This window comes from Peromyscus maniculatus, chromosome 10 (assembly GCF_049852395.1).
Source record: "Peromyscus maniculatus bairdii isolate BWxNUB_F1_BW_parent chromosome 10, HU_Pman_BW_mat_3.1, whole genome shotgun sequence".
Lineage (NCBI taxonomy): Eukaryota > Metazoa > Chordata > Mammalia > Rodentia > Cricetidae > Peromyscus > Peromyscus maniculatus.
Window position 1 is genome coordinate 59,879,504 of NC_134861.1, and position 26,163 is coordinate 59,905,666.

General features: G+C 45.3%; 1 long non-coding RNA gene across 1 annotated transcript; it reads right to left on the minus strand.

Annotated features, from left to right (window-relative positions):
- Nucleotides 1-1,434: 1,434 nt before the first annotated feature.
- On the minus strand, nt 1,435-25,834 carry LOC143267613 (uncharacterized). The gene is made up of 2 exons (XR_013042914.1): nt 25,699-25,834; nt 1,435-2,549 (listed from the first exon to the last, which is right to left on the minus strand). It is a non-coding gene; the product is annotated as an uncharacterized LOC143267613 (long non-coding RNA).
- Between the last annotated feature and the right edge of the window lie 329 nt (nt 25,835-26,163).

Here is a 26,163-nt window from a genome sequence, read left to right on the forward strand (position 1 = left end):
AGTGTTCAACCAGTCTGGTGTTCGTAATGATGGCTTTGCCCCTGAAGACCGTCCCCACCACCCCTTAGCTCCGGATGAATTATAACAAAGCTGGGAAGTGCTGTCCTCCGGCACTAGCTGTCACTCAGGTGTCTGTCATTCAGTAGAAGCTTGCTTAGGTGTCTATCATGCCCCCTGCAATTGTGAAGAGCAATTTTGTACTCTGTGTCTCACGCCTTGCCCTTAGCCCTGCCGAGGGGAGGAAGGGCAGATGTCATTTTCTCGGGCGAGGAATCAGAGCCTGGTGGTGGGTTTCTGGGGATTCTCCACTTGGCTGTCCACCCAGATGGCATGCCTGTCTGGGTCTCTCTCAGTGCAGAGGCTGGCGAAGAGATGCCACAGTCTCTGCTGTCAGAGACTTTCTCACAATGACTTGCTCTTTGAGGTCTCTGTAGATTTTATCTTCAGAGGTTCTCACTCAACATGAAGGCAGGAAAAGCCTGAGGCATTGGGGGTAGAGGTGGGGTGGGGAAAGAGAGAGAGAGAGAAAGAGAAAGAGAAAGAGAGAGAGAGAGAGCTGATTCCTCCCACTTGTTAATTTTGGCTCCTTTCTAATCACAGAACTCTAGTAAGGCATTGTATCCCCTTCTTCAGAGCTGTTTAAAGTAGACTTTAAACAAACACATAGTGAACAAAGCAAAGGACAGAGAGACCGGTGGTCCTGGGCAGTAGTGTGTGTGTGTGTGTGTGTGTGTGTGTGTGTGTGTGTGTGTGTGTGTGCATGTTTGGGCTGACATGGATATCAGATGGCAGGAAGATTCCTTCCCTGCCCCTAGCACGTGGCTCTTTTGTCCTCTATACTCAGGTTTTATGCCCTTTAAGCAGCAGACAACACCTCCTGGGGTCACCGAGGCTCCTTTTCATCTTATTTGCTTCCATTTCTTTCTGCCTGGTTAGACTATGACAGACGTTTTACAGAAGAGAGAAGAGGACTGAAAGGAGATGATGTTCTGGCTGCTACACAGCAGTTCAGGGATCGAGTTGGCCCCTGGGGTCCAGGGAACACTTCCATTGCAGAACTGTAGCAAACGGCATGGAGGAAGCATGGATCACAGCCTTCCTGTGGACAATACTCAGGCAACTCATTCGGACCCTCCTCCACGTGTAAAGAGACAAGGTTTGAATCCTAGCCCGGCCCACTAGTCTCTTTTACTTGTTTTGTGGATCTGTTTATTTTGGCAGGTGCGTAAGTTCAAGAGATCATCGCAATTTGGACAGAGAATATTTCCGCCCCTTTAAGTGTCTCATGCTTCTTTGTTGTCCTCGCCCCCCCCTTTACCCCCCCACCCCCCTCCACCCCCGCCTCATGCTTCCCTTGCAGCTATGGATTTTCTGGCCCTATCTCATTTCAGCCCTTTCAGAAGTCTGCTTAAATGGAACACACACTCTGTAGCCTTTTGAGTCTGGCTTTAGTCATTTATCATAATGCACACAGTATTTATCTGTCTGTTACATGTATTGGGTTTCTTTTTACTGATGAATATATTTGTTATTGTACGGATTTATCACAATTTGTTTACATATCAGTTAATAGGCATTTGGGGTTTTTTTGTTTTGTTTTTGTTTTTGTTAGTAAAAGGATGTGTCTGTGACCTTTGCATACATACACTTTCTTTTCTCTGGAGGGAAACCACAGTCTGAAAAATCCATGGAAGGTGCATTTTCATTGTTAACAATTCTATGTTTGAAAACACTCCAAACTGACCCTCCTTAAAGGCTTGGGCATGGTGGGACACTCCTACAATCTCAGGAGTCGGGAGGCTGAGAGAGATTCCAGTTATAAGTTTCACCGTAGCCTGGGCTGCACAGTAAGACACTGTCTCAAACAAGCACCTCATGGTGGAATGGGTCCAAATCTTCTGTATTATTGTAAGAGTTGTCCATTGTCAAGCCTCTGAAGGTCTATTTGCCTCTGATATTTATATCATGGGGCATTGATCAGTGATTATTTCTTGCATTCCTCTCTAATGTTGTACTGTACTATGCTGTGGGGTTTCCATGCCCTCAGGAAACGGAAGATTTAGTTAGGGGGGAAAACCATTTTCCATGTGAACCCCTATGGCCCTTTGGGCAAGGACCAACTGGCTGAGAACAGTGGGAGTTCCAGGCAGGCCTAGCCCATGTCTTTTCTCTACAAAATATTTCAAGTCCCGTCATTGCAGGGTCTTTACAGTCCAGGATGGCATCCTGCACCAGCTGTTTCCTGGCCAGAGGTTTCTTGGTTCCGGACTTTCAGAAGAAATGTGAGTCCACAGCTGTGGTGTCGTTTCTGTGGGGTCTCAGGGCTTCCCAGAGAGCAGGGAGCAAGCAAGTTCCACGAGTGACTGTCAGAATACTCATTTGCTGTCACTAACCCTTCCCTTCTCGCATCCTCTAAGTGTCTACACACAGCGCAGCCCAGGAAAGGCAGAGGATGATTGCCTGGGGGGATGCACTTGCTCCAGGAACCACTGCTGTCCTTCACTCTGGTGTTTTTGATTGGTTTCCCCAGGGTTCCGAGGTGGATCTGTCTGTGTGGGGACAAAAAGAGAATTGGCAAGTTTATTTCAGTTCATGACTTCACTGGTTCTACCAATCCCATGTCTGAGCCAAGGCTGGGTTAGAGAGAGGGATATTACAATTCCCAAACAAGTGTGATATGAAAAATAACACTTGACCTCAAATTTTCCTCCCTAAATGACATCATAAGGAAACCTTCTTTCTTTTAAATTTGATATTTGTTCTCTCAGCCAGTTCATCGTTGATTTTAAGTATTTAAGGATTCTTGTTCAGACATGTTATACTTTTTTAAATTGGCCCTTAATGCGTATGAAATATGAAAAATAGAGACCCCAGAATCCTTGCAGGTCATGAAACATGTCTGAAGTGGCTCTGGTCTTATTTGACCGGTGAAATAGGAGGCACTCACTGAAACCCTCTTCCTGGAGCGTGTGATACACTGGCCACTGTTTCAGTGACGGCCTCCAGTTGATGGTTGGGTTGGAAGAGGTGGGAGATGCCCCTGGAGACAGTCACGCTGATCTTACTTCTGTTCATTTCCCCAGAGCAATCTCCACTGTTTACACACTGAGACTCATGAGGGACCTCGGATGCACCTCTCACTCTTGAAGAGTGAATAGGAAGTACGCGGCTTTCATGACCCCCTGAACCACCAATTTTGTGTCTGCTGGGGATCTTATCTCCTGCTTTCCTCTTCTTCCTCCCGTGTGCTTCTGACTCAAGCCCTGAAAACCAACCGCTGTGCGGAAACCTCAGAGGAACTGGCCTTTAGAGACCACAGCTCAGCCTTGTTCTCTCAAGGACTTTCTCCATAGAGGGGGGAGGACAGGGTCAGGGAGAGGAAGGAGGAGAGAGAAAAGGAAGGGAGGGAAGAAGAAAGGAGAAAGGTGTGGGGGAGGGAAGGGGAAGAAAGAAGAGGGACAAAAATAAAAAATGTTTTTATCTAATTATAAGGGTAAGAAAGGTCATACAGATTATTAAAAAATGGATTTGTCTTCACTGAAATTCAAAAGTCCTCTAAGAACACCTTAAATATGAAACGAAGAGTGTGGATGGGAATGAACTATTTGCAAATAGGTAGCCAACTGAATACTTACACGCAAATCTAAAACCATTAACTCCAGAAATAGACATAGGAGAGATTTTTATGACGTTGGGTAATGGAAGATTTCACAGATACCGCACAAAAGCACAAGTGATTTAAAAAAAAATATTAAATTGAGCATCACCAAAAATAAGAATTTCTGTTCTTTGGAAGGTGTGTTGAGAGAAGAGCCACAGAGCCGCAGGAAATAGTGCACATCTCCCTTGATGAGAGAGCTCCAGAGTAAGTAAGGGAGCGTTACAACCCACAGAAGAACACCAAGTTCCTCCAGAACTAGGTGAAAGGTGGAAGAGACTTTTCACCACAGAAGACACAGAGCTTCAGAGGAGTCCATGAAAAGGCGCCCAACACGGTCCTTCAAAGGAAATGCAAACCCAAACCAGAGGAGGTGGCTGTACACATATTAGGACAGCTTTAGACAAAGGTCAAAACAAAAACAAGAGCAAGCAAAAACCCCAAGACCAACTAGTCTGCAAAGCGGTTGTTGGAAAAAGCATACAGGTAACTTTGGGAAGCAAATTGTTTCTGACACAGTCAGGTGTGTGCTTGGAACAAACCTGGCAACCCCCCCCCCCGCCCCCCAAGTATGTGTGAAATATGAAAGAGGTGAGACAGCGTATCGGCGTCAAACAGGGTCAGAGAATATGAACATACAAAAAAAAAAATCAAAAGCCTACCCCTGAGGTAAGTGTTCATCAGTCCACGACTGATATTTAAGTTTTCATCTGTATCTATCATGAGATACTCGTGCAAGAATGTGTTGATTAGTTTTAAAGTTTTCTGCTATGTTAAAGAAGCCGGATTCAGAAGATTGCACACCGTATGGTTTCATTTCTGTGACGTCCTGGGAAAATCTGAACCACGGGAAGAACAGATAGAGGCCAGTGCCTGCCAGGGGCTGAGGAGAGGGAGGGGAGAGGATGCTGATTGCTGAGCCGTTCCAGGGGAGATTTCTGGACCTTCATTGTGCATATATGTGGTTAACCCTTAGACAACAGGCTGGGCATGGTGGCACACGCCTTTAATCCTAACGTTTGGGAGGCAGAGGCAGGTGGATCTCTGTGAATCTGAGGCCAGCCTGGGCTACAGAGTGAGTTCAAGGACAGCCAGGGCTACACAGAGAAACCCTGTCTCAACAAAACAAAACAAAACTAAACCAAAAAAAAGCTTAAACAACACACTAGGCAATTTTTCCTGTATATTCAAACTATGCCTTAACAGAATCATCCAACATTACTATAATATTACCACATACATTTAAAACTTGGGCAAAGGGCTGGAGAGATCGATTGGTGGTTTAGAGCACTTGTTGCTTTTACAAAGGACCCAGGTTCAATTCCCACACCCACATGTTGGCTCACAGCCATCCATAACTCCAGGGAATCAGACACCCTCTTCTAACTTCTGTAAGCACCAGGCAGTCACATGGTGCCCATCCATATATGCAGGCAAAACATTCATAGACCGAAAGTCAAATAAATAAATAAATTAATTAAAACACAGAAAAAAGCAACCAAATCAAATTCACAGTAGAGCTTAGAAGATAAATAACAATAAAAAATGCAATCACTTGTAATTAAGATAACTGGAGATGGCCAATGTTAACAACCCCATAGTGATAGGCATTTTTTTATTAGGAAGTTTCATAGGTTGCTTTGCTTTTCATCACCTTTTTTCCTTTGGTGTATTATGCACAGACTCAGGGTCTCACCTGTGCTAGGGAGGTGCTCTACCACTGAGCTCCACCCCAGCCTGATTTTTAGCATTGTGCATCATGATTCTCTTCTACAGCACTTTCATGGCCTCATGGAATCCCACTGTATGAATGCACTGGGTTTCTTAAGGAACCCATTATCATTGGACATTTAGGTCGTACACAGCTTGATACTTTCCTAGCTCATGCTACCATGAGAACTTTAATTTTTTTTGTCTTTTCTCTAACTTTTGTTTTATTTTTGTAGTGTGTGTGTGTGTGTGTGTGTGTGTGTGTGTGTGTGTGTGTGTGTGTGATGTGCAAATGCCACTCCCGAGCACACAGGTGGCGGTCAGAGGATAACATTCAGCCACCAGTTTTTGCTTCCACCTTGTTAAGGCAGGTTCCTTCTTGTTGGTGCTGCACGGTTACTCCAGGCTAATCTGCCCAAGAGTTCCCAGTGGTTCTGTTCTCTGCCTTCCATCTCACCATAGGACTGATGGGATTACAGGTGCCCGCCATCAAATCCAGCTCTTAATATGGGTTCTGCAGCGGAGCTCCAATCGCCCGGCTTGCATAGGAACGCTTTCACCTGCTGATCCATCTTCCTGGCCCAGTAAGCACTTTTATATAAATATTTCTGGGAAATCATGATTTATTTCCTTAGCACTCCTAAGAATGACATTATTGCCATTACAGGGAAAACATTTGGGTCATTTATATATTAATAGATATGGTCAAACTGTTCTATTGAGAATATATACCACTTTACATTTATTTTTAAACTTTCCTTACTCAATTTTACTTCTATTTCATGATCTTCCTCCTAAATTTATATTATCCTTTCTTAAAAGTTCTATGAGAAACAAAGCACAAAAGGACTTTCTGAATGTAGAATGAGGGAACCAAGATGCACACACATTCCCAGTCTTCCTCCTCTTTATCTGTACCATTACCCCCGTGAGCTGAAGGTTCTTCCTTGTCCCATTCTCACCCCCAAAATATTTTCTTCTCACTGATAATGTTACTTAAACAGAGTGGACTTATGATTGATGGGAGAAAGGAACAGCCTCCTGTTTAATTCGGCACACAAACTTAACATTTCTTATAACGTATGACTTCTGATAACTATTTCGAGCTTTGGAAACCTCTCTGACAAATCCAGTCCTAATTTCACAGATTTTTAGGGCTCTGACATCCCAGGCTTTGGCCCATGGGTCTAGTGGAATTGCCTGTGTCTGGGAGTAAGGACCACTGAGGGTCCAAGGACGCCCCCCCCAGCCTCTATCCTGTTATCTTAGGCCCCTCATTTTATTCACTAGTTATAAAAGCACAGGACTCTGCTGTCGCTTGTGAGATGATGTTCTCCAAGAGAACAGTTCTGGCCAGCCAGTCAGTGAAGCACAGTTTCCCTTCACAAACCAACCAGATTCTGAGCCCAAGCGCTCCAGACTGGCCTGGCAACATAGTGAGATCTCCATCTCAAGTCAGTGTGTAAATAAACAACGAAAATATGGGGTCAGGAATTTCTTTTTGTCTTGTTCACCTTTTATGGCATGTAATCATATACGATGTGTAGACGGTTGTGGCATTTCCACTGTGATGCTTGTTGTAATAGTTTGCAATTTGTAGGTATAACTGTAAGCGTAACTATAACTATAGCTGGCTATTTTAAAGTTAGAGTTTCAGATAGTTTGGCTCCTTCTGGTTTCCCAGTTTCAGATTAGACAACTGTTCTCATTTGCTTTCTTTAGCTCCTGAGATGATACAATAATGAAGATGAATTGTTCCGGCTCAGTTGTTTCTCATGATTAATTCATGGAGTTGGGTGGTTGAGGGGGATCCAGCAAAGTGTGTTGCTATGGCTACCACTGGGGCTGAGAGGAGAGCCTCACAGAGGAGTCCACATTTGTGGTACCTTTAACTAGCATCACTTCTCTTTCACGCGTTGCATGTCTAGTTAGGTTTTAGCGACCCTGGTAATAGTTTAAAGTAAAATGTGAGGTCAGCCTGCCCACAAAGTAATAGGTTTCCTCACAGCATCTTCACACAGGAGCGTGTTGTAGCTTGTTCTCGTTTGTCCCCTCCCCCACTGACCTCCTCTGTGTCCTTGTTCCTTCCTCCCATCTAGCTGGTCCCCTTCCGTTATACAGCCAGTCTATCTCCTCCTGCTTCCCTTCAGAGTAACCCATTATCTTCTCTATCTCCCAGCTCCCTGTAAGATCTCTTCCTCCTATTTCATGGTCCCCCCCTCTTTTGATGACCTACAAACACACAAAGACAGTATAGATGTTCTGCTTACGGAATTAGAGATCTTTCTATCCCAAAGTTCTAGACTCTTCCACATTCCTCCCATAAACCAGTTCCAAAGGCCGAAGAGTCCCATAATCATCCAAACCGCGGCAGGCTGTGTTTTCTCCCGTGTCTGTTTCTGATAGCTCTCTGAATATTCAGGGAGCTGTAACTGTGTGGGTTTATTTCTGGCTCTTTATTTTATTCATTGATCAACAGGTCTGTTTTAGGGCTAGTACTGTGCTGCTTTTGTTACTATAACTCTACAATAAAATTTGAGATCAGATTTTTTTCCCCAAATTCTGTGAAAAATGGGGTCAAGCTTGCATTTAACCTGTAGATTGCTTTCAGCATTATAACCTTATTTTTTTTTCACAGTATTAATTTTTTCATCCCATGAGCTCAGGGGGACTTTCCATACTCTAAATGTCTTTCTTCAGTGTCTTCAAGTTTTCACTGTAGATGTCTTTCACCTCTTTGGTTAGGTTTCCTGGGCATTTTATTCTTTGGAAGGTACTGTGAATGGGATTTTTCATCTCTGATTGCTGTCTTGGTAAGTTCATTATTGGCATATAATAAAGCCGCTGACTTTTCTATGTTGAGCTTGTATATTGATACTTTGTTGAAAGTGTTTATCAGGTTGAAGGGGTTTGTCAGGGCTGGAGAGGTGGCTCAGCCGTTGAGAGCACTGTCTGCTCTTGGAGAGGATAGGAGTTCAATTTCCAGCACCCACATGGTGGCTCACAATGGTCTGTAATTCCAGTCCCAGGGGTTTCAATGTTATCATCTGGTCTCTGCAGGCCCTGCACACACATGGTGCGCAGACATACACACAGGCAAAACACCCATACACCTAAAATAAAAATGAAGCTTTAAAAAAAAAAGTTTTGTGGTGGAGTCATTAGGGTCTTTTAAGAATACAATCATGTCTTTTTGCAATAAGGATAATTTGACTTCTTCCTTTCCCATTTGTATCCTTAATATTTCTTTCTCTTGCCTTGTTGTTCTGACAAAGACTTGAGTGTTATATCAAATAAGAATGGAGAGAGTGAGCACTCTTGTCTCATTCCAGATTTTTAGAGGAAATTTGCTGGTTTTCCCCCCATTTAGTACAATGTTAGCTATAGCTTTTGTTGTTCATAGCGTTTATGATGTTGAGGTATGCTCTTTCTATTCCTAGTTTCTTCAGGGCTTTTATCATGAAGGGCCTTGAATGTCCTTAAAGGCTCTCCTCTGTCTGTTAAGATGATCATGGTAATTTCAGCCCTTTAATCTATTTATATGATGACATACATTGGATTTGGTGTATGTTGAACCAACCTTGCATTCTAGGAATGAATCCAATCTGGTAATGATACATGATTTTCTTAATGTATTCTTTTTTTTTTTTTTTTGTACTTATGTCCAACAGGAAAATTGATTTATAGTTTCCTTTTATTGTTATGTCCTTATCTGGTTTGGAGATCAGGATAATATTGGATTCATAAAATATTTGGCAGTAGTCCTTCCCATTATATTTTCTGGAACAGTCTGAGAAGCCTGAGTTTTAACCCCTCTTCAGAGGTTAGCAGAGGATGGCAGTAAAGCCAGGGGGTCCTGGTCTTTTTCCATGGGGGGACCTTCTATTACTACTTTAATCTGAGTGTCATTGATCTGTTGTTCATATCTACTTGACCTAACTTTATTAGGTCAGATGTGTCTAGAAATGCATTAGCTTTTTTCTAGACTCTTCAGTTTTTTGGAATATAACATTTTCAAAGTACTTCCCAATAACTCTCTACACTGCATTGGAATCTCTTCTTTTTCATCTCTAATTTTACTAGTTTGGATCTTCTCTCTCGTCCCTTTGGTGAGTTTGGCTAGAGGTCTGGCACTCTGGCCTATTTTTCAAAGTATCAGTTCTGATAGGTTTAATGTGTTGTCTCCATTTTATTTATTTCTGCCTTGGTCTCTATTATTTCTTGCCACATACTGCTTTGAGTTTAGATGACTCCGAGGACTATGAGGTGCATGACTGGGTTAGTTATCTGAGATCTTTTTTGACTATTTAATGCAAGCACTCCCAGATTTAAATCTTCCTCTTACAACTGCCTTGAAAGGTTCTGTTAGTTGTGCTTTCCTTTGAATTTAATTATATGACTTTTTAATTCCCTCTCCAAGTTCTCCAGTGACTCACTTGTCATTCAAGAGGATTCAGCATCCATGTGTTTGTATGGTTTCTATAGTTTTTATTGCTGTTTATTTTTGGTTTATTGCTCTGCGATCTGATAAGATACAAGAGACTATTTTGATTCTATTGTATTTGGGAACATGTGATTTGTGGCCTAGAATGTGGTCTAGACTAGAGAAGGTTCCATGGGCTGCAGAGAAAAGTGTCCATTGTGTTTCTGTTGGATAGAATATTCAGTAGACGTGTTAAGTCCATTTGATCTATGGTGTAATTTAACTCTAAGATTTATTTGTTGGTTTTTAGTAAAGATAAAAGCAGGTTGTTAATCCTTTGCTGTGGTATGGGAAGATGACTGAAGAGGTAAAGGCACCTGCCACCAAGCCTGGTAGAATCCATGTGGTAGGAGAGGAATGACTCCCGTGAGTTGTCCTCTGACCTCCACATGCGACATGGCACATGTATAACCCCTGACACCCCCCCACACACACACAAACAAAACACATAAACAAAAGTTAGAAGTGAAATCCTCCATTATTATTGTATCAGGACTTGTCTGGCCCTTTATACCCATCAGTGTTTATTTTGTAAAATTAGGACCCCCAGTATTTGGTGCCTGGATATTTTGGTTACATTTTGACTTTATTTATTTATTTATTTATTTATTTATTTATTTATTTATTTATTTATTTATTTATTTTTGCACCTGCATGGTGGAAAAAGGGGCATCGGGTCCTTGTGCTTGGAAGGCAGGACATTACTGACTGATCCACCTCTCCAGCGCCTTTTTCCTGTGTCTCCCCTCTCTCATGCTAGTCAGAATTCAATTTTTATTACCTATTCCAAATCAAAGTTTTCTTGCCTTAATTTTTAAAAAAAAATTATTATTTGAGGATTTCATGTAATGCATTCTGATCATATTTATCACCACCTCCCTAAACTCCTCCAAGACCCATTCCTACATCCTCCCTCCCAGCTTCATGTCCTTTCTCTTTTTTTATTTTTACTTATTTATTTATTTATTTTGGTTTTTTGAGTCAGCGTTTCTCTGTAGCTTTGGAGCCTGCCCTGGAACTTGCTCTGTAGACCAGGCTGGCCTTGAACTCACAGAGATCTGCCTATCTCTGCCTCCTGAGTCCCGGGATTAAAGGTGTGTGCCACTACCACCCAGCTCCTTTCTCTTTTTTAAAAAAATAACTGATGGGGGAATGTCTTTTTGTATGCTGTGAAAATACGTTGCTCTGATTGGTTGATAAATAAAGCTGTTTGGCCAGTGGTGAGGCAGAATAGGGTTAGGTGGGACATTCTAACTAGAGAGGAGGAAGTTGAAAGGCAGAACAGAGAGGACACTGTAGCTGCCACCATGAGAAACAAGATGTAAAGATACTGGTAAGCCACGAGCCACGGGGCAAAGTATAGATTTATAGAAATGGGTTAATTTAAGATGTAAGATCTAGCTAGTGAGAAGCCTGAGCCAATAGGTCACACAGTTCATAATTAATATAAGCCTCTGTGTGTTTACTTGGGTCTGGGCGGTTGCGGACCGGGTGGGACACAGGAAACTTTCAGCTACAGATAACTTACTGAGTCCAATTTGTGTTGCCCATTTTGTGTTGTATTTATGGGGCTATCTATTGGAGTGTGATTGTCAACCATACCCCCCTTACATCTTTCTGTATGGTTTATTTGCTTTATATCTTAGCATCTCACCTATGCAACGTGTCATGGAGAAGTTCCTCCTCGATCATGTCTGTTTGGGTTCTGTGTACCTCTTTTGTCTGAATGTCTGTTTTCCTTGATTTGGGAAGAGGTTATGATGGGTTGATCTCAGCTGGTACATCACTTGCACGATGAGCAGGAAGCTCTAGGCTGAATCCTCATCGTTACCAACAGTGAATAAAAGACCAAGTCGCCCGTCCTGAATTCAGCTTGTGCTTTATTATCACATTTCTATGTAAGACTATGTTAAAGTTGGCCTGAGTCTTGGATACTCTCTGGAAGGCTCACTCACATCCAGCTGTTGGGGAGTTTGATGAGTTGCTATAGAAATGCAACTGATAACTGCATGGACAGTCAGAAAGCTGCACTTAACGTGTGCTTGCTAATATGAATTGTAGTTGCTTTTTTTTTTTTTTAACTCTTTGGAGGTCTGCCACCCAGCTACCAAATAAATACTTGGAGACTTATTCTTATTTATGAATGCCCAGCCTTAGCTTGGCCTGTTTCTAGCCAGCTTTTCTAAAGTATCCCATTTCTCTTTAGCTATGTTTTGCCTCTGGGCTTTTACCTCTCTTTATTCTATATATCTTTCTTTTCTTCTTACTCTGTGGCTGGCTATGTGGCTGGGCGGCTGGTCCCTGGCATACTCCTCTTCTCCTTTTCTTGCTCCTTGCTCCTCTCTGGAGCCTAGATTTCTCCCTCTATTTATTCTCTCTGCCTGCCAACCCCGCCTATCCTTCTCTCCTGCCTTGCTATCGGCCATTCAGCTCTTTATTAGACCATCAGGTGTTTTAGACAGGCACAGTAACACAGCTTCACAGAGTTAAACAAATGCAACATAAAAGAATGTAACACATCTTTGCATCATTAAACAAATATTCTGCAGCATAAACAAATGTAACACATCTTTGACTAATATTCCACAACAATAAATTTTGAAGTTCTGAGATGCATGTCTGGCTGGGAAACCTGAAAACTGAATTGAGCAAAGAGGCTGTGTGATGCGCAGCCTCTGTGCCCTATTTATAAAGCCAGCCTGTACAGGTCCTGCCTTAGCGCCTGTCTTTCTCATGTCTTAGATCATTGGTTAACCATCAAAGATAACTACAACTTTCGAATTGGTAGTTGAAGAACTTTAATATTTTAAACAACTCACATCCCCTGATTAAGAAATTCTGCTGCAGGAGCTGTCATTGAGCTAGTAATAGTACAACCTGAGGAAGAAAAATGATTTTGAGCTTAAAAAAAAAAAACACCTAACTTAACTAGACTAAATAAAAACAGGCAAGCTACAAGAAAAAAAAATGTTTAGTTTCCTAGGAATTCTGCCTTAAAATATATCAATTAATCAGCGAGTATAAATTGCTCAAAATAAGCTACAGATGAATCTATAGTCATTCAGTCAGAAACCCATGGTATGGATTGGGAAACTGAGGCCTTCAGAAGGTCCATAGGTACTTTGCTGCTTGGATTGACCCTCAGGAAGTTTTCCGTGGATCTGGTGTATCACCTGGAGGCTGTACAGAAATACTGAATCTCTGGGCCCCCAAGCTGCTGAATTGTAGTTTACAATGAAACAAGGTCCTCAGTGGTTCAGATGTGCAACCAAGTCTCAAAAGCCCTGAGCGGGTGAGCCACACTGAGCGGGTGAGCCACACTGAAAGGGGGTTGCCAATCTTGCCTTTTGGCGTAGGTGGACCGCCACCACCAAGGGTCTGGGCTGAGATGCATCCCTAAAGAAAAACGTCCCTGTCTTTCCTGCTTCCAGGACTTGTCTTCGCCATCCCATCTCAGAGGTCCCCACACTGTGCTGCTCGGAGAAGCTCCCCCATTGGCAGCTCAACAGGGCAGACAGCTTAACATGCAGACAACCGCCCAGTAGGGTCCATGTTGCATCCCGAGTCTCGGCGCTCACTGGATGAACCACGGAGGGCCACACAGTCAAAGGTGTCATCTTCTCCCAAACAGTTTCATTGAGATAAACACCAAACCCACCTCTGTATTTAACCTGACCATTTTGGATCTTAGAGGCTTCAGGGCAAGTCTGTAATACCCTCACTTCCCCTTTGAGCCTACCATTTATGAGTCTAGTTCGTGAACTCCAACAGATGGTAATAACCACACCCCAAGTATCATCCCAATAAACTCCCATAATTAGGGCAGTACCTGTCCTATCATTTTCAGCCCAGAGGGCCCCACCCTGTCCCCTAATTACCACTGTCCACAGGGCACAGCCCTCGGAAACAAACAAGGAAGCCTTCTCCACCACCCCTTCCTTAGGCTCCTGCCAATTTGCTGAGTGGCACTGTCCCTTCCTGCCAAACAAACTGTCTTGCGGATTGGGAATAAATTGTCACCTCTTCTAAAGGGATGTTTTGAAGCCCTGGATATGACAGGATTGCCATCATCGGATGCCACCTCACAAGTTGGTGAGATTCACGGGCTTCTGCAGAGCGGATCATTCCTTGAAGAAGCGCACGTGTGTGCGCTCGCGCACGCACGCACGCACACACACACACACATACACACACACACACAGATGGTTATGCAATAGGTGTGAATTGACTTTGGGAGCTTTCCAGCTCTGAGACAAAGTGGTCAGTTCTTTTCCAGTGCCCCCCAGTTAAAGCAACTAAACCGAAATTGAATTTCTTTCCAAAGCTCCTCCCCACATTAGTCTGGTACCTACAGTCTCTCACTGAGATTGAAGAGACATAAATGAAATCCTAAATGGAAACGGGGAATGCTGGGAGGTGAAGCTTGGGGAAACATAAGCTCTCAGAGAGCCGGGAAATGGGAGTTGGGGAGGTAAGCTAAAGCTGCAGGTGAGAACCATGGGCTGTGATTTAAAGAGGTGTGCTCCGACCTAAGAACTTGATGTATGTGAGCTCACGAGTTCAAGGACAGCCTGGGTAGTACAGTGAGACCCTGCCTCATACAGTTTGGAGACCAACTTTGAGCAGCTTGAGAGGTCGCTCACCTAGCTAGTTTCTAGATTCTTTTAGAAACAGTGTTTCGAGGCTGCTCCCCTTCTCTCTAGAGGCCACAGAACAGATTGTGTAACCTTTACTGGACACTGATGTTCTGGCTTTTCAATTCTGGTTTGCAGCCCCCGGGTAGTACCCAGAGGGTTCGCGACCTCTGTGGACTCCTCCCTTTTATTAATGGAAGTCTTTAAAGGTCTTGCCTTTCCCTTGAAGCCTCTGCAAACAAACTAGAAATAGACTTAAGAGCCTCTTCTTGTCTGATGGGAGCTGGAGCGGCCATGTGGTGAGTTCTTCCAGGGAGCCAGCCCCGCCCCAGGCCCGTCGGGTTTTCCTGAGAACCCAGCTTGCCTTTCCACTTACTATTTCAGTGGTGCCCACTTGGTCTTTTTCCAGATGAGAAAGTCTTAGGGGAAAAGTAAGGACTTTGCCTACAGTTAGGTGCTGATAAACCCCAAGCCTACTCTCTTCCCCTTATTCTACACTATTTGCCAGGTTTTCTGTTCTGCGAGCACATGGACACACAGACGCAAGTTACAGACACACGAAACAGCTTCAGCACTGGGCAAAGTGTATAGACGTTTGAACTGTGTCTCTATTAGGTATCTAAACCGTTCTAAAGACTGTTCTTACACTTTATATGACTGGCTCAACTATTGACAGCTTATGTTTTGGGAGGACCCTGTCAGTTTCTCAAGGGATTATTACTAGAGAACTTGGAGTTCCTTTTGTAGATGTTATGTTTTATTTTTATTTTATTCTATTTGTTTATTTATTTATTATTTATTTATTTATTTATTTTTGGTTTTTCGAGACAGGGTTTCTCTGTGTAGTAGTTTTGGTGCCTGTCCTGGATCTCACTCTGTAACCCAGGCTGGCCTCGAACTCACAGAGATCCACCTGGCTCTAGCCTCCTGAGTGCTGGGATCAAAGACGTGTGCCACCGCCGCCCGGCGATTCTATGTTTTATAGATTTATTTATTTCATGTGTGTGAATGCTTTGCCTGCACATATGTGTGTGCCTCGTGTACATGCCGAGGGCGTCGGATCACCTGAAACTGGACTTGTGGTAGGTTGTGAACCACCACCATGTGAGTGCTGGGAATGGAACCCTGGTCCTCTGCGAGAGCTTTAAACCATTAAGCCACCTTTCCAGCCACCTTTTTTGTAGATCTCATAGATAAAAACATTTTTTTAAATGGACTCAAAAGGATACTCAAGGACAGTTTATCGGAGGTTTTTTTTTTTCCTTTTTTTCTTTTTAGTGTTGTGTGTGTTACATTCTTGCAAAAATGCATGTTCACACGTGTGTATGCAAATCCACGTGTGTGTGTGAGTACATGTGGAAACCATAGGCCAGTATCCGGTTTCTGCACCAGACAGCTCTCCTAAGGGGTGATAGCCTGTCTAGGTGATTGACAGCCCCATTCATTAACTTTTAGGTGAGAGGGCAATCAATAGCATGTCCTTGAATCTTACAGTCTTTTGAGTGGTTCAGAATGTCTCTTTGTACCCAGGGCCAGAGGTATGACTCACTCCCCATTCCTTTGGCCAAAATCATGTAACAGGGTAAATTAAAAAGAATCAAAGGAAAAAAATGTGTCTGAAGAAGCCACATTGTGCCTTGGTGGGCTTCAGCAATGCCCAGATACCCCCACTTTATGTGGTGTTTATATCTTGGTGGCAGTTGGAATTCTATTCTCCTTTCACAAGGCTTTCAAGTTCTAAGAAGGGAGGTTGTGATCTTTCCTTCTTTAAAACTGATGTGTTACTAGGGATGCAGGAGGTGAGATCCAAAGCCGAGTAGCAGGGGTGGAGTGTGAGGTGGTAGCAGGAGGTCATCGTCAGTGACCTCCCATGACCTCCAAGCTTGCTAACTGGAAGGGACCACATTTTCTTTGTTTTGGTCTTTTGTACATGTGTGTGCATGCTTGTGCATGTGTGTGAGGTATAAATGCATGTGTCTGTGCAGGCATGTGAAGGCCAGAGGTCAAGTTTGAGTGTCATTCTTCAGGTACCAGCCAGCTTTTGCAGTCAGGCTTTCTCCCTGAGACCTGGGGTTCCCAAGTAGGGACAAGCTGGCTGGTCAGCCAACTTCAGACCACCCTGTCTCTATCTCCCTGGGACTGGGATTACATGCCTAGAGTGGCTGTGGAGATCAAGCTCAGGTCCTCAGGCTTGTGTGGCTAGCAGTTTATTGACTAAACTCCCAACAGCATTTCTGGCTCAAATACATGCACAGTGCTTGAAGCTTCAGGACATACCCGGTATGTGTCACCAGCCAAGGACAAAAGACCTATCCACGGAGTTCTCAGGTCTTCAAAAACCCTGGAAAGGATCACTAAAGACAGTGCCTCATTTAAAGGAGAACCCACTGTAGAATCCTTCATTGGACTGGCATTTGGCATCAAAAGTACTCTTTTCAAAATTAAGTTTCTCCGTCACTGTTCTCACTTAGAGTTCTGAATTATCAAAAGAATATCTTTGTCAACAGCTAAGGCAATGCCTGGGTATTTGTGGCCCTGGCTTCCTCGACGCTCTCTGTGAGTCTATGAGATCACAATGCATGATGAATCAGGGTGGGAACAAATGGCCCAGTGACATCAGGCTGAGCTGAAGGATCTGGGTATTGCCTTAGCACTCTGCTCTGTGCTGCACACCATACAGCGTCCTAACTCTGCAACTGACTGCTAGCTAGACTTCAAAATGTTTCCCTGGTTAGGCTTTTTTACTGTCCTCAATGGGGTTTAAGACAATACATTCATACATTAGTCAAACTCCTCGGGGAACATTGAGGGAGGGGCAGCAGTCTATGTGATGGAGCAATTGCTTTAAAGGAATTGGCTTGGCAGGGTGTGGGAGGGGCTAAGGGGGGGCCAGGCGGGGATAGAGCAGGAACATATTGTCAGCAACACTAAGGAACAGGTGCCGCTGTGGCTGAAGAGCTGGTTACAGGACCTGGCAGGGTCACCAGTCAGTTATTCCAAAAACAGACTACGGCGATAGCAATGAGGAATCGTAAGTCTTGAGAATGGATATTGCTAGGTCAGAGACAAAAGTATATTTTTCATCAGTCAACAAAAAATGACGAGGAAGGAAGACCACGTTGTATTTTGCTAGACTGTGATTGATTTGCTAGATCAATCACAAGACCACCTTGTATTTGCTAGACTTGTGATTGTGGCTTGGCTATGAAGGAAGGAGGGGCCTTATGGGAAGAAGGCCAGGCAGACTGGCTCCCATGCTCTCATCCTCACATGTGGATTCACCCTTTTCTCTAAAACTGTGAAAAATGCCAGCTGCCTTTGAAGACCACCCACTGATGCTTGTTACCTTGTATATGTGGGTAGCCTGGCTGCACCTGGCTTTCACACCAGCTAAAGTGACCATTTTGTTAGTCCAGTCTGTCTTGTCACTCAGCTCTGTGAGGCAGTGACCAACCAGTCAATCAGCCAACCAGTCAACAGTCAACCAACCAGTTAACCAATCAACCAACCAACCAGCCAGTTAGCCAACCAACCAGTCAACCAACCAACCAGTCAATCAGCCAACCAACAGTCAGCCAACCAGTCAACCAACCAACCAGCCAGCCAGCCAGCCAGCCAACCAACCAGCCAACCAGCCAGCTAGCCAACCAACCAACCAGTCAATCAGCCAACCAACAGTCAGCCAACCAGTCAACAGTCAACCAACCAGTCAACCAACCAACCAACCAGCCAACCTACCAACAAACGTACCTATCAACCAACCTACCACTTGCTTTGCTGAGGGATCTCTGATTATGGGAATGGCGGTTTTTCTGGTTACTGATGCTCACAATCTCCTGTGTGTGATGTAAAATGTGACTACTCATAAAGACTTCCTATTTCTTACCTATGTGCTGTGAAATGTCAATATGGAACTCTACCGGTACAGCAACCAAGACTCAAGGAGGGAGAGGATGTAGCCAAAGTCACTTGGCAAAGCTGAATCTGGAAACTTGATATCTTGGTGCCTAAATGAATGTATTTCCTATCTCATTGGCTATGAAATGTGTGAGGAAGAACTGCCATTTAAAACCTGAGCCAGAGGTAGGCATAGTAGCATATACCTGTAATCCCTAGTCCCAGTAAGAGACACTGTCTCAAAAAACAAGGTGGGTGGTATCTGAAGAATGATACGTGAAGTGACTTCTAGCCTCACATACACAAGTATGCACATCCACACACATGTATACACATCATACACTCACACACACACTCCCTCTTCTCTCTCTCTCCCTCCCCACTCTCCAAGCATTTCATCCATGTAATTGCACAAAACATTCACATGATCTCTAAATCAAAGCTCTGATCATGGTATCTTTAAGTAGGTTTTGCTTTGCCTGGGCTTGGTGGCATGTCCCTGTAACCCAGCACTTGAGAAATTGAAGCAGGAGGATTGACGTGTGTGAGGTCAGCCAAGGTAGGGGGAAAAAACCCAAAACAAAATACCTCAAACAAACAAAAATAAACCTCAACGAAACAAAGAAAGAAAAAGAACAAAAGGGAAGTCCAGCAGTTCATGCCAGCTCACGTCTATGCCCTCTACCTTAGTCTCCCTTTCATTCACAAGTCTTCTTCCTTCGCATCTAATGTAACACATGCATAGTCTTGCAATCCCATCCTTTTCTAGATAAGCTATGTAAGCACACACACACATACACATACACACACACACACACTCACAATGGAACAGAAAGTACAAAGTGCGCTCTAACATGCCCTACTCCTATACCCATTCCTATTGAGCAAGCAGAAGTATGAAAGTCATACAATTTGCACGCCATCATTTCTGGTACATTCTATTATTGGCTAAAGAAAGTCACAGTCCGGCAGAAATTAGAGAAGCAAGGGAACAGACTCCACCTTTGCTGAGGTATAAAGTCACATTGCAAAGGACTTGGGGACAGGAAGGTGCTGAGAACTGGGGCAAGTTTTGCAAGGGTCTATTGTTCAGTGGGAGCCTCCAGCTCTGCTCTGCGTAGTCCTGAAAGCCTTGTTCTCTCTGTTTCTCTCTGTGTGTCTCTCTCCAAACCCTGACTGCCCAGAGAGTCTCTGAACAAAGGAAAGGTGCCCAAAAGCCCAGTCCACATTCTTGGAGGCTGTCACAGCTCCCCCTCCCCATGCCACCAGCTCTCCAAATCCCCACATAAGCACTCAGCTGTTGACCAAACTTGGGCACAAACCCAGCTTGTGGCAGACACATCATCACCCCTGGCCTACAATCTATAAAATCTCTCTGCTTTAGTTCAGGCTTGCGACTTCTCTGGCCTCCTTCTCTGGGACTGCAGAACCCACCTGGGAGTTGCTTTGCTTAATATACCTGTTGTTAGACTTTTTCAGTTCAGCTTGATTTGGCTTACTGTGTCATTGGCAAACTTATGTGGGCAGGGGACCTATTATCTATAACTTTGGTTCTAAGAACGTGAACTTTTATATATATATATATATACATATATATATATATATATATATGTATATATATATATATATATATGTAATTTACTTATTTTATTTTGTTTACACTGGTGTTTTGCTGCATGTATACAATAGACCGTGTGAGGGTGTCAGATCTTGGAGTTACAGACAGTTGTGAGCTGCCATGTGGGTGCTGGGACTTGAACCCAAGTCCTCTGGGAGACCAGTCAGTGCCTCTTAGCCACTGAGCCATCTCTCCAGCCCCAAGAATGTGGATCTTTATGATCACAGTGTATCCCGAAGGGCTTCATTCTTGAATTCTCCCCATTTGACTGCATTTCAATCCAAGTAAATGCACTGTCCCCATTTCCATCTGGGCACAGGCACCTGAAGCAATGAGTGAACTTAGGGGGACATACATACTAGGAGCCTGTTTACCTCCCAGTCCCTGGCGACGAAACCATGTGAGTCTGTCTCCCATGGCAACAGTGCGGTTGATACAGTAGATGAGCCTTCCCTGCGTGTGCCCACCCAGAGCATCATCAACAAGCTCCACCTGCTGCCCAGTGCGATCTGACGGCTCCACTCTGCTGAGGGGCCAACAGAGCAGGGTCATGTCAGGGTAGTGTCAACTGTCACCCTTGGATTTAATTTGGACACCAATATATTACTCAGGAGAAAGGTAAACCCTCTCCTCCCCCGTCAAAACCACGTTCCCTCGACCTTCTCTGGTTGCTCATGAGCTGATCCAGAACAGGGTGGAAATAGTCTCCAGCTGGTGCAACCAGAGGGCTTGTGCCCTGAGCAACGAGACAGCTGGATTCTAGTATTGTTTCTGTCACCTCCTAACATCAACTCTCTGAGCCTCAGTCCCTTCCTACGTAAAATGGGAGAATAGCATCCCCTCACAGAGTCAGGGTAAGGCTGTGATAGACTATGGGGTAATTCATCATGACATTTATAATATATAATGTATTATTATATATTATAATATACACACAATAAAGAACATAACATAATCTCTCTATACTCCACCATTCATGTTTGAAGACTACATCTAGCCGGCAGACATGGAGGGATTAGAATGTCTCCCTTGGCCTGCCATGCCTCAGGCCCTGCAGGACCCAGCATGGGGTCCTCCCTTTCTCTAAGCTTCTGGTTCTGAACACTTAATAGGCGTGAGGCGTTGCTTTAAGGAGGGGCGACGTCTGACTTACACAGTCAATGAAAGCGCTAAGGAATGCAGTGCCCGTAGCCGGTGCCAACGCTGTGGGCTGCTGTGCCTCCTTCATTAATTCAGATGAATGTCTGTATGATCCTCCTCCCCCACGCATGTGGCCTGTCCGCACACCCCAACCTTCTTCAGGAGGGGCTGTTGAAGGTGTATGTTGGGGGCAGGGGTAGAACAAGAATTATTCACACACCCCAACTTTCCCAGGAGTCGCTGCTGCAGGGGGGGAGTCAGGAGTGGGGAGAGGGGGGGGGAAGGAGAGAGAGAGAGAGAGAGAGAGAGAGAGAGAGAGAGAGAGAGAGAGAGAGAGAGAACTCCTTTGGTTAAATGTCTGACTCATCATTTCTAGCTCCGCAGGTCTCGGGGCTAGTTTCATACTTGACTTAAAAGGGGAGGGGTAGGTTGGGGTGAGGTGCAAATAGCATCTTTTATTGCGGATTGCTTTCCTGAGGGCTTATTTTCTGGATGTTCATCCAGACCAAGGTTGTTATTCCAAGGGTGGCTGGAGCTAAGGCTTCAGCGTGGGGCTGGGCAGTTAACCGTTTATTCACTCACCTCAGAACGCTGACCCTGAGCTGTGTGTGAGGACTGAATGCTGCGTGAGCTGCTTGCTGGGAGCCAAGGACACTGCATTGTCTCTGTAGACTAAAGACCCTCTCTAACTACTTGCCTTTCTGAGCAGAAATCCTTCCTGTAAGTAAGAAGTGGCTCCATCCCCTACCCCTTGCCTACCCCTCCTCTACCCCCTCCCCCACCAGCTCCCATCCTAGGAGAGCCTGACAAGTATTAATGGGTCTGTGAGGAACTGAACTTAAATATATATAAAAAAAAAAAAAGAAGAAAAGAAAAAAGAAAAAGAAAAGAAAGAAAAGGAAACAAAAATGTGTGCCCCTTTAGTGAAGGTCAGGAGGTGTGACTAAAACAAGGTTAGTGAAAGTTCCAGTCTATTGCTTGTTCTTATAAATAAAGTTTTATTGGGACACTTGAATTCATTTAAAAAATGCATTATCTGTAGCTGCTTTTAATGAAGACAGTACAGAGGAGTGGATATGATAGTTTATATAGCTGGTAAAGCCCAAAAAGACTTGTTCTCAGGCTCTTCCCAGCGTGCCAACCCTGGGTTAGACACACCACCCATTGCAGAAACACAGCCCAATCCCTGCTTCCCAGCCCTCAGGACACTTCCATCTCCCAGTGAGGGCTTTCTGGAATATGGGAAGGAGCTCACTGGGGAGTGGATGGCACCCAGCCTTGGGCCTCCTGGCTCTCTAGAAGCTGAGGAAGCTGTGCTCCCCAGCATCGTCAGGAAGGTGACTGGAGACCTCGGTGGCTGGCTGGGATGAGGGGCTCAGAGCCTGCTCTTAGCCTCAGAGGCTGCTGTGGAGCTTCTCGGGGTTCAGTGGTAGAGATATTCCAGGAACTAATGAAGACAACGAGGAAATGTCTTCGATGGCGGCTGGATTAATTTCCTGCAGCCACCACGACAAATTACCACAAACTGGCCTTAAAGCAGAGAAATATATTCTCACAGCTGTGGAGTTGGAAGTCCAAAAGTAAATGTCCTTACTGTCAGGACGGTACTTCCCCAAAGGTGCTTGGGAGGGGGGTGGGCCAGGCCTCACTTTCGGCTTCTGGAAACTTCTTGGCTTGTTGATGATGTCTTCCCCGTGTCTCCACACTTCCTTCCCTCTGTGTGGTCCCGTCTGAATTTTCCCATCTTATACCCACACAGTCATTGAATTAGACCCGCTTTTGAGAACTTATCTTAACCAATCGTTATCTGCAAGGGCTATATTTTCAAATAAGGCCATATTCTGAAGTGCTGGGGGCTAGAGCTTAAATACGTGAATTTGAGGGGGTGCAACTGAATCCACAGAGGGGCTTTTCCTGCCCCTGAAAGACCACCCATCCAATCACATAACAGTCTGGGGGCCATGAGAAGCCAGTCAGCTGCCACACACGGATCAATGTGCTGGAACTGCTATACTGGAGACACTGTGCTCAGTCTTGAATCGTTTAATCCTCACAAGGACCTTTTACAACAGAGAAAACTGAGTCCCAGAGTCTCTCATTTCTCAAAAACAGAGCAGTTTCCAAGCCTTGGTCAGCCTGATTTTGAAAACCACCCTCTTCCCACTGGGCAGGCAGTTCTCATACTGTTGTTCTGGAGCTGGGACATTGGAAGCAATGGGCAACTTCTTATAAATGCGGACTCACAGGCCCTGCCTGCTCAGGAGACCGGCTACAGTCTTTCGATCCTGTGAAAATTGTCGAGTTCTTACACTGGTCCAACCAAACAAGCAGGAAGATGACCACATCTCTGGGCGCATATGCGAGCACAAGGTTACCCTGGGAATGATCGAGAGGCAGAATCACGGCATCCCAAAGATGTCCAGAATCTCTAGAACCGTGATCTCAGGAGGTGAAAGGGGGAGGGTTGTTGGGGTTAAAGCTCAGAAGACAGAGGACTTCCTTGCCTTTTGTCCAAGAAACGCTGGGTTCCATTCATGGTGGTATACATCTATTATCTCAACGCTGGGGATTGGGTGGGGTGAAGACAAGAGGTTCAGAAAGTCAAGGTCATAGTGAGTTCCAGGCTAGCCTGTGCTACACAGACCCATCTTAAAAGAGAAGGAGAGAAGCTGGAGAGATGGCTCAGCGGTTAAGAGCACTGGCTGTTCTTCCAGAGGTCCTGAGTTCAATTCCCAGCAACCACATGGTGGCTCACAACCATCCGTAATGAGATCTGGTGCCCTCTTCTGGCCTGCAAGCATGCATGTAGGCAGAACACTGTGTACATATTAAATAAATAAATCTTTAAAGAGAGAGAGAGAGAGAGAGAGAGAGAGAGAGAGAGAGAGAGAGAGAGAGAGAGAGAGAGAGAGAGAGAGAGAGAGAGAAAGAGAGAGAGAGAAGGAGGAAAAAAAATCACGAGATGGGAAGAGTGTCCTGTTTTCTGGGGACATCACCTCTGGGTATGCTGAGAGGTCAGTGGCCCCGAGTGTGATCATGTGACCCTGGTGGCTTTGAAGAGGATGGAAGGGGCTGCAAGCCAAGCCATGCAGATGCCTCTAGAAACTGGAGAGGCTAGGAAACCGATTCCCTGCTGGAGACGGTTCGGACTCCTGTTCTCCAGAGTAAGGTAATAAAGGAGTCATTCTGATCGACTGTTTGCGATAGCGTCTAGGAGCAGGGGGAAGTTGATCCAACAAGCCTCTTCAGGGGAATTGTCACTGTGCTTTGATCTATACAAATGCCCAAGTTCAAGTTGTAAAAGAGGAAACCCAGCCCTGTTACCTGAACCAGACCTGGAAGCTACAGACTCCGCAAGATAATCAAGTCCACAGACCCACTGAGGCCAATGCAGCCTTCCCCAACAAGGCAGAGGCTAGATGATCAAGTTTAAATGATGCAGCCTAGAGACCAGAGCTCCTGCAGCGCTGTCCTGGCTGGTTTCACATCAACGTGACACAAGCTAGAGTCATCTCAAAGGAGGGAACCTCAGCTGAGAAAATGGCTCCGTAAGATCCAGCTGTAGCTCATTTTCTTAATTAGTGATTGACAGGGGACGGCCCAGCCCATGGTGATTGGTGCTATCCCTGGGCTGGCAGTCCTGGCTTCTATAGAAAGCAGACCGAGCAAGCCATGCTAAGCAAACCAGTATGCAGAGGCCATCGATGGCCTCTGCATCAGCTCCTGCCCCCTGCCTCCTGCCCTATGTGAGTTCCTGTCCTGACTTCCTTTGATGAACAGTGATACGGAAGTGTAAGCCATTATAAGCCCTTTCCTCCCCAAGTTCCTTTGGTCCTGGCGTTTCACCACAGCAAGAGAAACCCTAAGGCAGGTACAGTGTGCAAATTCTCAGTACCGATGATTAAGATGAAGGCCCCGCTTCTCAAGGCCTGACGGTTTGTGGTTCCAGCCAGCTCCCATCAGGTGACCCTCCTGGGTGGCCGAAGACAATGAGTAGCAAGCTGTGGGTGCCCGATCCTCACTCAAGTCCCTCCTGGGTGTGTAGACCTTCGGGCAGCGTCAGAGTGTTCGTCGGCCTCGGCTGAATGCCTTTCCACAAAGGGCTGGCTCCACCCAGGGCCTGCGGAATCAGGACTCTGCACAGCACCTGGTATCTCCATTCCAAGGGAGCTGATCCATGAAGAGGTGTCCAAAAGTGACCTCTTGAGAGAGCAGGAAAGCAAACAGCGCCCCCAGCAAGTCATAGCCACCTCCCTCCGAATGCCGTGTGGACACAGGCGCCATTGTTAAGAACATGACACGTTCACCTTCTGACCACCTCTCCCTCTTCCTCACCATGGCAAGATCTCGGGCATGCCACAGCCTGACCCAGTCACCCTTGAGAGAATGACTTGGCTCCAGAGAGACACGTGTGATGGCGGCTGAGAACCCTGAGAGGTAAGCATCGGGGTCCAGAGCGCATGGCTGCCAGGTCGGGGCCCCACACCAGTTCCCTTTGCTCTCTGCCCCCTAGATTGACCTACTGTGACACCATTAGAGTGGATGCCACCACCCTTACCTGTACAGCCAAGGACAGCAGCCTCCAGGTACGGTTTACTGCCCTATGTGACATCAAGAAACGCAGCAAATAAAACTTCAAAGGCCTTGGGGCAGCCACCGGCTACGGACCCACCTTTCTTCTGAACCCTGTGAGTGGCCTGCAGATCTGCAGGGTGACCTCAGCTCCACACCCTGCCCCGCCTTGCTCTACCCCACCCTCCATCAAGGCTCCCATCAAGGAAGCTGGCTGTGTGACATCAGTGTCATTAGACTGACCTAGTTTCTCCCAGGCCGGGGGACTCAAGGGCTTTTGTCAACACAGAAACCTATTCACCTGCCTCAGAGGAGCCACGTGAAGAAAGATGGATCAGAGCCTCGCTCGGAGAGGAGGAGGGAGGGAGAGCTGGCCTGAGGCTCTGAAAAAGGGTCTGAGTTTTCCCCTAAGAACTATAAAAGTCTGTAATTCTCACACTGAAGACACACT